The following is a 14639-nucleotide window of genomic DNA, read 5'->3' as shown; positions in this document are numbered from 1 at the left end:
TTTGGCTCTGCGTCCCCACCTAAATCTCATCACAAAGTGTAATCCCCATGTGTTGAGGGAGGTGACTGGATCATGAGTGCTGTTTTACCCATGCTGTTCTCATGACAGTGAGTCAATTCTCATGAGATCTGATGGTTTTATAAGGGGCTCTTCCCTTTCTCTCGCCTGCCACCACGTAAGATGTGCCTGCTTCACCTTCTGCCATGATTGTAAGTTTCCTGAGGCCTATCTAGTCATGTAGAACTGTGAGTTAATTAAACCTCTTTCTCTTATAAATTACTCAGTCTTGAGTATTTCTTTATAGCAGTGTGAAAACAGACTAATACACTCTGGAAGTCTCTGCCACTTCAGCGTCATCACTCTGATGGGGCCTAAGAACATTCATGATGTTTGGGTCTGTGTAACAGAAGGAAAGACTACTGAAGTTGGACTCCAGATAGCTGGTTTTGAAAGCCAGGGGTCTCATTCTGTCACCCAGGCTGGAGTGCAGTGGCACCATCATAGCTCATTATAGCCTCAGACTCCTGGGGTCAAGGGATCGATCCTCCCACTTCAGCTTTCTGAGCAGCTGGGACTACATGCACAGCTAATTCAAGTTTAAAAAACTGATCACACCTGGCTAATCTGTTTAAACCTTTTTTTTTTTTTTTTTTTGGTAGAGACAGGCTCTCCCTATGTTGCCTAGGCTAGTCTTGAACCAGCCACAAGTGATCCTCCCACCTCAGCGTTCCACAGTGCTGGGATTACAGGTGTGAGGCACCTTGCAGGGCCAGGTATCACTTCTTAAATGTTTGACTTGAGGTAACTTTATTGAACTTCCTACAGAAGACAGAGAAAGAAGCCTGTGAATCTCCCAGGACTATAATGCAGGTTAAACCACACAGCAAGAGTAGGCTTTGCAGATGGGACTCCTGATTGCGCCTTCGCCAGTCCCACCCCTTTCCAGTTAAGAAATTTAATCCCTGAGGTTCCTTGGAAATCATCCAACTCTTGTGGAAAGCAAGCAGATACTGACAAATCTCATCCTTTTCTACCCTTCTCAATATTTTCAGGGGTCAGGGATACCATGCAATGTCATCAAAAAAATGAGCAGGAAGACTTTTCCCTAAAAACTGTAGCCTTCATTTCCATCTACTCACAACATGCTGTTTAGAGCACCAGGGAGGCATCCTCAGATTGTCCCCACCCTTGTTTAGGCTCATGTCAGTCAGATAATTTTCAGGCTTGGGCAGAAACCTGCTGGTGAGAAACTTCTCAAGTGTCACTGCTTACAAAAGAGGGAAGAAAACAGAAAAGTCTGTTTATTTTTCTGACCTAAAAGATAACATTGCTTTGCCCTTTCCTTTTGTTTCAGGTTAGATCGAGAGCATTCCTTGAAAGTTGCCCAAGAAGAGATTCTCTCAGCCATTTTTTTTCCTAGCAATTTGCATTTTGATTCAAAATGGATTACTTTCAGTAATAAGGAGGATCCATAATATAAGAAACAATGCTAATTTCCTCTTCTGTGAAATTGAAGCAATGACTCAGATCCCTGCCTATCCGATCACTTAAAGTGATCTGTAAACTATGTAGGACTTTTAAAAATTAATAAATAAATACACTAATTAATTTATTTTTAGACAGAGTCTTGTCCTGTGGTCCAGGCTGCAATTTAGTGGTGCAATATCAGGGCATACTGCAGCCTCGACGTCCAGGCTCAAGCAAGCCTCCTGCGTCAGCCTCCTGAATAACTGGGACTACCTGCAACCTCCTGAATAGCTGGGACTACAGACGTGTACCATTATGCCCAGCTCAGTTTTTAAATTTTTGCAGAGATGGGGTCTCACTATGTTGCCCAGGCTAGAGTACAGAGGTGCAGTCATAGCTCACTGCAGCCTCGAACTCCTGAGCTCAAGAAGTCTGCCTGCCTCCGTCTCCCAAAATACTGGGACTACAGGCTTGAACCACCAAGCCCAGCCTGAGTATTGCCATTTTATTGGATTACAGAAACCGTGGGCAACAGAATTAACTCATCACTTCTATCCCGAGTAATTCATGGCACTTTTCAGACAGATGTCATTCATTTTTTTTTTGCAGAGTAGAAATGCAATATTCATAAAGCCATAGCCTCAGACCTGAGAGCTGGAGGGGACCTCAGAGGGCTCATCCAAGTCCTTTGTCTATGATGGGGAACCTGAGGCATTTAGGAGCTTGAGGGGCGCTGGAGGCGGGGGTTGTCATCGTGAGCGGGCAGTTACGTAGCAGGGCTGGGAGACGTGGGAATTCCGTCCCATGGGATTGAGAGAACTCACCAAGCACCTCAGACTCTTCCAACAGACCCAGAACAGCTGCACCTTAGAGATGAGAAACATGGCCTGCAGGAAGGCTTCACCTCGAAGTAAATTACAAACAGAAAACAGACATAGACGCATCATAGAAGGAACCAGAACCAAACCTGAGAGATGCAAAGCTCTATGACTGTCTCTGTAACAGAACTTAACACCCTAATGGGAGACAACTCGTCTAGACTAGACCCTCTCTTATTTCCAACGTTGATAATTTATGTTTTCTCTCTCGTTTTTTTTCTGTATCAATCCTTTCAGGGATTGTGATATTGTGGAATATATATTTGGCCTGTTTCTCCTTTTCCTGGTGTGTAACTGCGAAAACTCCTGGAAACTCCACAGTGATGTCTTTTTGTTCAATAACAAGCTGACTGGTGCGTGGCAGCCCCTAGGCAGCCTCAGGATGGGGGCACTGGTAACAGGAAAGACCAAGACAGGACCAGAGGGTTGAGACTTTCAGCCTCTACCCCCAACCTCTAGGGAGGGGAGAAGAGCTGAAGATGAAGCTGATTACAAATGACTGATTTACTCAATCACGCCTACGTTAGGAAACCTTCTTACAAACCCCACAGGACTCGCCAGTGTGGAGTTGCTGGGAGGGCCGCACGCCTTGGAGTTTCACACCTTCCCCACCTGCCTTGCCCCGCGAATCTTCTCATCTGCATTTTGTAATATAACAAGCTCATAAACGTAAGCATTTACCTGACTTCTGTAAGCTGCTATAGCAAATTAATCAAACCCGGGGAGGGAGTCATAAGTACCCAATTGACAGCAGCCCAGCAGAAGCACGGGCCACACAACCGGGTTTTGTGATTGGCGTCGGAGGTGGAGGGTGACCTTGAGTGACTGCGCCCCCAACCTGTGGAATCAGATGCCGTCTCCAGGTAGGTAGTGTCAGAACTGAATTGAATTGGAGGAAACGCAGGTGTACCTGCTGTGGAATCCGTACGATTGCTTGGTGGGGAAACTCCTCACAGATCTTGGTGATGGGAGGTCACAGAAGTATTGCGTGATGATTGTTGAGTGAGGAGATGGGAAAAGCGCACTTGGGCTGTCTTCTCCCCGTCTCTCCTTAGGGCGTTTATCGTCTGTACACCCAGCTCCCAGCAGCTTCTGTGCCTTTTCTCCCTCAAATGTTCTCCTGTGCCCGCCTCCCTCACGGAGGTGTAAACAAGCTGCCCCATGTTTTCTTGTCTTGTTGGAAGCCTGGGGCTTGGCACCAGATATGTATCGTCTCAGGATGTGTGCACCACACCGTTCTCTATCCCACAACTCTTTTTCTTACTTTGCTAAACAATAAGATTTTCAGGCATTGCTGAAAATAATTGACTTTCAAAAAAGTATCAAGACTCAGCTTAAGATCTGGATTTTGCAATGCATTTATTACTTCATGTGTCTTATGCTTATTCTCCTGTGAAATTGTATTCTAGGTACTGATTGATTATGCCAAGGCTTTCTTCCCTTTCTGGATAAATGGCAGGGTTTGGGACGCTGACTGCCTGGTGTCCTTCCCGTTTTGTCTCACCTCGGCCCCTTTATTGTCTCTGGTCCATCAAACAAGCCCATGGTCCTTTACTGATTTTCCAAGGCTGCTTTTCCTGCAGCGATAGGCACTGACCCTGATGGTCCCTCTAAGGTCACGCGTGTGGCTGTGAAGAAGTGCAGGGAAGCAAGTGGCAGACAGAGGCAGCACAGCCCGGTCCAGATCCCCGCGGCCCCGTCCACAGCGCCTCTGCCTCAGCTCCTTACTGAGGAACGGACAGAATGCCTCAAAGGTCGACACAAAGCTGGGGCGTGTTAGAGCTCCTGGGACCATGCGAGAGATGGGAGAGTGGACAGCGACCCCAGGAATCTGCTCAACACTGGGTGAGGAAGGCGGACTCTGCTTATCCAGTTTGCTGGGTCTTATCTCCAGAATTCATCAGAACTGAGTAGGAGACCAGGTGAGTGATTGCGCCTAGACCCCCCACACAGGTGGGGTTGCACCTGAGGGTAACTGATTGCGCTGTTGATACAGGTGGTAGCTCCATTTGGTTGGCCGAGAAGGACGTCTAAATACACATGACAGTGGCGGACCAGGCAGAGAGTCGGGAAAGGCAGGGTCCAAAGTAAAGAAGCAAAAGTTCCTCTGACACACGGAGCGGGTGGGACTGGGGAGTCCAGGCAGCGGAGCCCCACAGAAGTGTCTTCGCAAGGAGCAGAGCCCCTGCCAGCCTAGAACTGAGGGCCCATTCTCGGGAAGGGCTGCCAATACCTACGCCGGAGAGCCTCGGGGCGTTCACTAAGGCAGGACCCAGGACATAAAGATAGTTCCAAGGATTAAAGCGCAGGCTGGGGCTTGGGCTCAGAAACTATCAGATTCCGGGCGCTGGGTCAGCGCTGGGCGGGTGACACGGATCCTAACCCTCAAGGCCCTGAGCGTGTGGCCGTAGCTGCTGAAGCTTCTGGTAGAAGGGCTGGCACTTTGCGCAGACGGGGATCCGGGGCTTGTGTTGAGGAGGCTGCATGTGGAGGCCGGAAACCGGGGTGAGCCTGGCAGGTGGGAAGGCCGTTCATGGACCAAGCACGTGGCTGCAGTCCCTGTGAGCCGCTTGGCATCGCTCCACAGCCACAGGGTGCTGTTATGAAGGGTCCTTGAAGGCACATTTTGTTCGAATGAGAGAATTCGTTCGTGTGAATTAATGAGAGAGGGAGTTGGAATAGTAAGAGGTGGGCACAAGCAGCCACTCATTAAACTCTGCAGAATTAGTGAACGACTAATACAGAAGGATCACCAGCTGGAAAAAAGGGACTCCACACACTGCTCTGGTGAGAGGAAAGAACCAGGAGGCTGTGGCTTGCGGCAGGGTTTCCGGTGGGTCAGTGACAAGCTCAGTTTGGAGGGTGGTTTGGGTGCACCGGAGACAAAATAAATCAGTACAACTTCCACCTCTTTGTGGCCTTGTCGCCTGCACCTGTTGTACCTTCAAGACGCTGTCATGAGCTGGGTGTTTTTATCTACCGTGGAGCCCGGAAGCCGAGCCTCAGAGGACAGGCTTTGACTGTCAAAGGCCCCTCCGCTCTCGGACACCTAGAACTGTGCAGTTTGAGACGAGCCGCGGTGAGAAGAGCTCCCGAAGTCAGGGAGGAGACACTGGCTGCACAGAAACAAGCCTCAGCCAGGCAGGGCTCAGGACGGACACGCCAGCGGCTCTGAAGGCGAGGCCGGTGCACTCTGACCCTGGACACAGGGTGGCTTTTGCTCTGCAGGATGTGGGCCCAGCTCATCGCCAGGTGTGCATGACTTTGGGAAGAGGGTCTGCTGGCCTGGGTTTGAGGCAGGAAGAGAAATGCAAGGATTAAATTTATACCAATTTTGCTACAAAGTAACAGATTGGAATCGGTGCCCTGAGGCCGGCAGCGTGTTCCCCCTGCTTTCTTCACAGTGTTTTCTCTAGGCCTGTGTATCATCTCTGTTGGACTTTCACCTGCTGACTCTCAGGGCTGTCTCAGCCTCACCCTCTTCAGTTCCGTCTTTCTGATACCCCCATGGATTTTGCAATAATCGTCCCTTATTTTTGCAGCTTTTAGAGCAGCGTTTGTCTGCTTCTCTGAGCTGCCTTCTGAGGCAAGTGTCTTCATCCACACTTTAAATACGAGGACACAGCACAGCAACGTCCTGAGGCTCTACAGTGAGCCGGGGGCTGAGGCTGTTCTCCCGACTCCTGTTCTAGACTTACTGCTTGTCTTCGGAATTGTCCCAGGCTTCCATTTTAGTACGTGCCGGTATCACCTTGCTTGTCGGTTACCTGTGCGTTTATCTTCTCCCGACTCCTGTTCTAGACTTACTGCTTGTCTTCGGAATTGTCCCAGGCTTCCATTTTAGTACGTGCCGGTATCACCTTGCTTGTCGGTTACCTGTGCGTTTATCTTCTCCCGACTCCTGTTCTAGACTTACTGCTTGTCTTCGGAATTGTCCCAGGCTTCCATTTTAGTACGTGCCGGTATCACCTTGCTTGTCGGTTACCTGTGCGTTTATCTTCCAGCTCATTGTAGAAGCCTCGTGGGCAGGATATTAGTCCCTTCTCGTGCTGCTAATAAAGACATACCCAAGGCTGAGTAAATCATGAAAGAAAGAGGTTTAATTGACTCACAGTTTCGCAGGGCTGAGGAGGCCTCAGGAAACACAATCGTGGAAGAAGAGGAAGCAAACGTGTCGTTCTTCACATGGCGGCTGCAAGAAGTGCAGAGCAAACGGGGAGAAAGCCCCTTATAAAACCATCAGACCTCGTGAGAACTCCTCACCGTCACGAGAACAGCACGGAGGTAACTGCTTTTCTTGTTCTATTACGCCCTTCCCACGACCCTGGGGGATTACGGGAACAATTCAAGACGAGACTTGGGCGGGGACACAGACAAACTGTATGAGGCAGGAACCGGTTTTCACTCAGCTTTGCATTCCCCCAGCTCTTCTCAGCATTTGGTTTATGGCTCATATTTACCACTAAGTGTAGTTTGCTTACTGAACAAAACCTGTGCTCAGCGTGTGTGTTTATGTGCACGCATAGGCACGTGTGCTTATGTATGGATTCGTGTGCACATATGCATGTGTAAGCATGTGTGTGTGCATGTGTATGTATGTGTGTGCACGTGGGTACATGTGTGTGTTTATGTATGTGTGTTTATGTATGTGTGTGTGGCCGTGTGTGTGTTGTATATGTGTGTGTGTCAGTGTTATGAGCTGGAAAAGGGAAATTAGGAGTGACAAGGCAGAGTGAATGTCTTCAAAATCCAAGGAATGTGTTCACATATAAACAGACGCTGGAATTTGGAAGCACTAAGGCTGGCCTTCCTCACTCGCACCCTCTCCTCTTTTGCCTTGATTCTCTCATGAATATGGCCACACTCACAACACAGCCCTGCCTCCATCCCTCTGGCTCTTCCTTAACTCATTTTAAGAGGACCAAGCTTTCGATAGCATAAAAGGAATCTCTGGCCCGGGCGCGGTGGCTCACGCCTGTAATCCCAGCACTTTGGGAGGCCGAGGAGGGCGGATCACGAGGTCAGGAGATCGAGACCATCCTGTCTAACACGGTGAAACCCCGTCTCTACTAAAAATGCAAAAAATTAGCCAGGCATGGTGGTGGCACCTGTAGTCCCAGCTGCTCAGGAGGCTGAGGCAGGAGAATGGCGCGAACCCAGGAGGTGGAGCTTGCAGTGAGCTGAGATCCGGCCACTGCACTCCAGCCTGGGTGAAAGAGCAAGACTCCAGCTCAAAAAAAAAAAAAAAAAAAAAAAAAGAAAGAAAGAAAAGAAAAGAATCTCCATTGTCCGTGGTGACAGGGATATCTCCTAAGCAACAGCCGATGGTTGTCATGAAGCATGCTTGGAAGAAGAGGACAGGAGAGAGGTAAGGAGTAAGGCCTGCAAGCAGAATGATTCACACCCTCCTACTTCATAACCTCATTCTTTCCTCAAAGAGCAGCAGAACCCACTGCGCAGCTGGACCCTTTCATCAGCGTCAGAGAGGTGGGTCCCAGCTCGCTGGGCTTCTAGACAATTCAACAGCATCCTTTTAATTCTAGAGCTGGTCCTCTTGAGAAAAAAAGGAAACAGAGAGCCATGGGGCAATTTATTATCCAACCCATGTTACTACAACCTACAGGGTCCTGTGGCAAGTGTATGTCAATGTAAAAGTTTGGCAAATAGAAACACCTTTCATCAGAGCCTTGGAATGGGGGAGCGTGGGGCTGAGCTAAGGTTGTGGTGTCGCCCCCACTTTCTCCTGGGAGCCACCGTGCTGTCCCCAAAGACAGGGACCAGGTCCCGAAGGCAGAAAGCGTGCTACTCTATTTTTACTTCTTAGGGGCACTGTGGTGATGGCTCTAAATGCATTATCTCATTAATTCTAAGAACATTATTTATACAATTGGTATAATTAAACTCTTTCTAAAGCTAAGGAAACTGAGATTCAGAGTGACAGTGATTTTACCAGGTGGTCTAGCTAATAAACTGCAGAGTGAGAACTCAAACCCACGTCTGTAGGAATTCAGTAATGTGTGCTCCAGACACACATCACTGTGGACAATAATTATGGGCTGCCCAGTAAAACTAAGAGACAAAGCTGATCATGCTGTCTGTAGGACATATGGCTCACGACCAAGAGTTGGGAGAACAGGATCTTGTGTTGGCTCCAAGTAAATGTCATATACATCTGTTGACTCACAGAACACGTGGCACCAGGAGTCCCTGCAGAGGATGCACGCCTTCTCTGCTTACAGCCTTCTCTGTGTACAGCCTTCTCTGCTTACAGCCTTCTCTGTGTACAGCCTTCTCTGTGTACAGCCTTCTCTGCTTACAGCCTTCTCTGCTTACAGCCTTCTCTGTTTACAGCCTTCTCTGTGTACAGGGTCCTGGCAGGAACGTTTGCGGCAAAAGGAGGGGGCCCTGAGCAAACCCAGACATTGCCTAGTGTCTGCCCAGGGAAGAATTGGTGCAGAGGGCCCCAGCTGGGCACCAGGTCTCCTGACAGCACCAAGGGCAATGTCTGAAGACAGAGATTTAGGTGAGCGAGAGAGAACAAGTTAGAAAGTGAGCAAACCTTTTCCTCCCACGTTGATCTTTCTCCATTACAGTCTGGGATTCTTTCAAGACCAGGGCGAGAATGTGGCCACTCTGTGAAGCTGGACAGTGGCTCCTTGTCTGCAGGTGCCCTGATGAGAGCAAGAGACCCCCAGGCTGAGCCTGGGCTGGGCATGACAGACTCCCGGGGGAGGCACCAGGTGCTTCGCCTCTAAGAAGCTGGCTTTGGTCTTCTCCTTTAGACTCTCTTCTGTGAGGTTAAATCTTCAGCACTGCTGAAAAAGGTTAACTGCCAGACAGATCCCATTCGCAGGCCATGAGCCAGTGGAGGCTTTGGCAGCTTAGACAAATAGATGATCCAGGGACCTGGGGTGTGGGGCTTCAAATATGTGTGCAAGAGCAGACCAGGATCTGCAAAAAAATAGAAACCTCAGGGCATGCTGAGGCAAGAGCCCTGTAGCAAGGCCCAGAGGCATCAGAGGGGTCTAGAGACAGAGAACTCGCAAGGAGAAGAATGCAAAGGGCCAGAGGCTTGGTGGGAATGTGTTGGGGGCTTGGGTTGGACAAGGAGGGAAATACAGGGAGAAGAGGCATGATTGTATTTTTCTGTGAGCAGCAGAAGAGCTGCTTCCTGGGAGAATGATTTTAAAAGTCTGCCCAGCTAAGTCTTGGACAAAGCTCTGGGATCATCAGTTCCTGAACCCACGAAAGCCCAATGTGAGTGGCTGAGTTAGGTCCTTCGGAGTCAGTGCACTGAGCAATGCCTTGTCAGAGAGGGGCAGGAAGAAAGTTACAGCTCTGGAATCCATCTGCGGTGTCTTCCTAAGGATGCAGATGCATTTTACGTTAGCTTTTAGGTAAGTAACCATAAAGGATGAAGCAATGAGGGGGAAAGAACCTTATAAAATGGGCGGTGGCTCCCCAGCAGTGCAGCCCCCAGGACCTCAGCGTGTCTGAGAGTGCTGGGAAGAGCCCCAGCATTTCTCACTCCCTGCCAATGGCCACCCCAGGCAATGCCAGGAGCTCGAATAGCCCTGCAGGAAACACCAGGAGAGTCACCTCTCAGGAGCCAGAGAAAGACTGGAACATCATATTCTGCAGTCTGGAGGTTTTGGGGGTGGAATTTCATCTTAGCCTTCCCAGACAGAGGAGTATTTACTCTTTCTTTTAATGGTTTTATAAAGAGAAACCAGACAACCTTCTCTCTGTAGTATCACATCCCTTGTAGTTAAATAGCTGTTCTGTTTGTCTGTATTGACTTCCTTTGGCTTTTGTCTATTAAAAACAGAGTGCAGATGAAAGAGGATGTTTCTTGGAGCCAAAATTTACTGTTTGTGTGACCCACCGAAGTTTCCACAGGACTTTCTGAACCTCAGTCTTCTCATCTGTAAAACTAGAGCACTGGCTTGTTTCCTAGTGCTGAGGTCCACAAGAAATTTGTAAGCACAAGAATAATTAGACAACCCGAGTAGCAGATGGCAGAGCCGGTGCCAGAGACTGACCCTGACTTCAGGCAGTGAGAAGACTCAGACCAAGAACGGGTGCCTGGGTGGAGTTTCGTGGAAGACACAAAATTTGTTCTGGTTGGAGAGCAGGGTTTGGACAGAGAACGATGCCCGAGCTCACAAAGTGTAGGTGAAGATCTGCCTCCTGGTGAAGACCTGGGTGACACAGTGGTCTCTGTATCCTGATGGGACTTAGGTGAGAGCACTCATGAAAATAAATATAGTAACACTTCTTTAGAGAATCGGGCGTGTTACATGAAATGATATTTGTGAAGGAAATGGCACACGACAGAAACCCAAGGCATAGATGCTTCTCTCCTCTCACCAGACTGCAAGACGAGGCTGCCCCGATTCCTTTCTTTTTCCCTGTTCTTAATGCAGGAGAGATTAACAAAAACACTTGTTGCTGAGGCAAGAGATAGGGAGACAGACCCCGTCTCATCTGCCCAGAGCAGGGCGCCGTCCCTGGCCACAGGACAGCAGTTTGAAAAGCGGGGACCTGACATTTCGGGTCTCTTTCTGGCATCTGGTCCAGGTATCTCTTGGAGACATTTCCATGTCATCACTGCAAGTGGCTGTGAAGTTGCAAAGACACTCTCTGGGTGCTTCTGAAGCGGCATTTTGGACACGGTTTCTCTGAGCTGGAAAGCCCTCACTACCCACCATGCAGAGGTGAGACAGGAAGGTGCTGGGTGGGAGCTCAAGGCTTCTGAGACGTGTTCCTACCAGGAAGCCTGAGGGACCGCCCTGTGTCTGACAGCAGCTCCAAATCAGTGAGTCTGTTCCATCCTTGGATTGACTTCACCAGACCCACAGTCCCTGAATAAATCGCTTTACCCACCCTCCTCCCTCCTTCCTCCTCCTCCTCTCCTTCCTCTCTCTATCGCCCCCTCTACTGACTCTTCTCCTCCCCTTTCTTCCTTCTCTACTTTTCTTTAATTTGGCCTCCACACCACTTAGATGCTCTATGTCTAAGTCCCTCATAGAGACATAATTCCCTCTATGTCTCTCCCTTCCCTCTACCTCTATCTTCGCCTCTTTCTCTAGTTTTCTCTCTACTTCTCTCTCCCTATTCCCTCTGTCTCCAGTGGAATGATTCAATTCAACTCGCCAAATACTTAGATAGCAAACAGTACATGCCAGTCACTGTGTAAGTGCTGTAGAGAAAAGAACAAATAAGATGCTACCTAGGCCCTCAGAGACCTTACCATGGCTTTTCTTCTTTCCTGCCTTTGACTCTTGCTGTCTCTCCTCCTGTCTTTCTGTCCGTCCCTCTCTTTCCCTCTCTTCTCCCCTCCTTCTCTCCTCTGCCCCATCCTCTGTCCTTTCTTTTTTCTCTCTGCCGCTCTCCTTCTTTTCTTCTTGTCTCTTCCTATTTTTCTTTCTGATTCTTTTTTGTCCTTCTCTGTCTTTCTTCTGAAATGATGTCACCAGAGTCCCAGAATAAAACTAATCTTATCGGTTACAAGGTTGCATTATGTTAATCGCATTGCATTTGCTATAAATAAATATAATGGAAGCAAAAAGCTGTTTAATTGAGTAAGTTACAAAACTATGCAGCACAGGGTCTGTTGGATCACTTATTTATAACCAGTGTAAAATCTGTGGCAGTAGAAAGCATTTCTTCTTCAATTCTATTGTTTTGTACATTGACAATGTTTTCAAATGAAGTAGTCTTCCATCACTTCTCCTTCTTCACATGACCCGGTGGCAGGCAGGGAAGTGTATTGTACCCTCTTCACTGTTGAGCGAACAGGAAGGCCAGAGGCCCGGCAAGTGGCTCATCCCACCCACACAGCCTTCATTTCTGTCCCATCTGAACATCTAAGGCCCCAGAGCAGAAAAAAGTTGAAAATCATCTTGAAATCACTGTGATAAGCAAGAGCCTGGTGCAGAAACTTGTTTCCATCAATCTCTTTTGCTAACTCAAAGAGCCAGGGCTGCACTCACAGGGAGCATTTGTGGCTCTGAAGCCCAGCAGGGGAGGCTGCAGAAATAGAAGGGAGTCAGGGACACCTGCTGGCCAGGTGCCTTCTCTTCTCACTGTCTTTCCTTGTCTCCAGCTTTCAGAGATCTGGCAGGGCCCTGGTCTGTGCTGGTTCCAAGCTTCCTGAGGGTAAAGATGAAAGGGACTCAGGCCAAAGGCACCTCTGCAGGCTCAGCCCTCTCTCCAGGTGGAGGCAGCAGTGAGGCTCAGCCGCCAGCAAATCCTCCTGACAGTGTGCTCCTTGACAGGTGCACATTTTAACGAGCCTGCTGGGATTTGTGGCTGACACCAGGGCAGAGGGAGAGAGAATGATTAGAGGCCCCTGTCGCAGGCACAGGGAGAAACCATGCCCCTGGATAGAGAGACAGCCAGTTCAACTAGGCCATAAGCCTGTCGTAGAAATCACTGGCTCCTTGGGGTTGGCGGGTGACTGGCAGGTGCTGGAGAGAAAGCAGCGAGGAGCTGCAGAGAGGGACCATCCGGGCAGCGCGGAGCTCTGCAGAAGGCCCTGCTGTGCTCACAGCACCCCCACCTCCCTATTCAGAGAGGCTCTGCAGGCCGCTCTGAAAGCTCAGCTTGACCTCCAGAATTTGTTGAATAAGCCCCTCTGCCTCCACCACCTGTCATAGTAAGGGTTGAGGTGGATGGAAAATTTTCAGTCTCAGCAATGACATCTGAGACATCAAAATCCCCTCTTCTAATGACTCTTGAGGGGCAGAAATTGCTACCAAATATTTTTGCCCAGTATATAGGTTCTATGTGTTCAGAGTGGGTGGAGGAAAATTATTCCAATCTTTCATATGATACACCTTACAACTTCATGTACATATACTCTGCACTAAGTTAATTTGCAAGTTAAAAGTCAACAGTAAATTAATGAAAAATTGTGTTATTAGCATCAACCTTTATATGTAGCAAGCTGTTTCCATGCTGGTGAACTAATGTAACAGGTCCACAAAGCAGGGCATTTGAGAGAAACCTGAAGTAGGAGGTGAGGTAGACAACCAGTGTGGAGCGGCCAGTGTGCCCAGCCTACAAGCCACCCTCAATCATTGAACAGACCTGAGGCCTCCCTGAACATCTGCTTCCTTGCTGAAAAAATGGGGCTGATATGTAATCCCAGCACTTTGGGAGGCCAACGAGGGCAGATCGTGAGGTCAGGAGATCAAGACCATCCTGGCTAATACGGTGAAACCCTGTCTGTACTAAAAATACAAAAAATTAGCCGAGTGTGGTGGCGCATGCTTGTAGTCCCAGCTATTTGGGAGGCTGAGGCAGGAGAATTTCTTGAACCCGTAAAGCAGAGGTTGCAGTGAGCTGAGATCATGCCCATGCCACTGCCCTCCAGCCTGGGCGACTGAGCAAGACTCCATCTCAAATTTTTGCAATCTACCCATCTGACAAAGGGCTAATATCCAGAATCTACAAGGAACTTAAACAAATTAACAAGAAAAAATCAAATAACCCCATCAAAAAGTGAGGAAGGGATATGAACAGACCGTTCTCAAAAGAAGACATTTATGCAGCCAACAGACACATGAAAAAATGCTCGTCATCACTGGTCATCAGAGAACTGAAAATCAAAACCACAATGAGATACCATCTCACACCCGTTAGAATGGCAATCATTAAAAAGTCAGGAAACAGCAGGTGCTGGAGAGGATGTGGAGAAATAGGAACACTTGTACACTGTTGGTGGGACTGTAAACTAGTTCAACCATTGTGGAAGACAGTGTGGTGATTCCTCAAGGATCTAGAACTAGAAATACCATTTGACCAAGCCATTACATTGCTGGATATATACCCAAAAGATTAGAAATCAGGCTGCTATAAAGACACATGCACACATACATTTATTGTGGCACTATTCACAATAGCAAAGACTTGGAACCAACCCAAATGTCCATCAATGATAGACTTGATTAAGAAAATATGGCACGTATACACCATGGAATACTATGCAGCCATAAAAAAGGATGAGTTCTTGTCCTTTGTAGGGACATGGATGAAGCTGGAAACCATCATTTTGAGCAAACCATCACAAGGACAGAAAACCAAACACCACATGTTCTCACTCACAGGTGGGAACTGAACAATGAGATCACTTGGACACAGGAAGGGGAACATCACACACTGGGGCCTGTCATGGGGTCGGGGCAGTGGGGAGGGAAAGCATTAAGAGAGATACCTAATGTAAATGATGAGTTAATGGGTGCAGCACACCAACATGGCCCATGTATACATATGTAACAAACCTGCATG

At 48.5% G+C, this 14639-nt stretch overlaps 1 pseudogene; it reads left to right on the top strand.

The window, feature by feature from the left end:
- LOC103247851 (rho GTPase-activating protein 7-like) overlaps positions 1–12944 on the top strand; it is a 59532-nt pseudogene extending 46588 nt beyond the window's left edge.
- The last annotated feature ends 1695 nt before the right edge of the window (positions 12945–14639 follow it).

The sequence above is a fragment of the Chlorocebus sabaeus genome, chromosome 4 (genome assembly GCF_047675955.1).
Source record: "Chlorocebus sabaeus isolate Y175 chromosome 4, mChlSab1.0.hap1, whole genome shotgun sequence".
Classification (NCBI taxonomy): domain Eukaryota; kingdom Metazoa; phylum Chordata; class Mammalia; order Primates; family Cercopithecidae; genus Chlorocebus; species Chlorocebus sabaeus.
The sequence above is the reverse complement of the archived record's forward strand: the minus strand, read 5'-3'. Positions and strand labels throughout refer to the sequence as shown.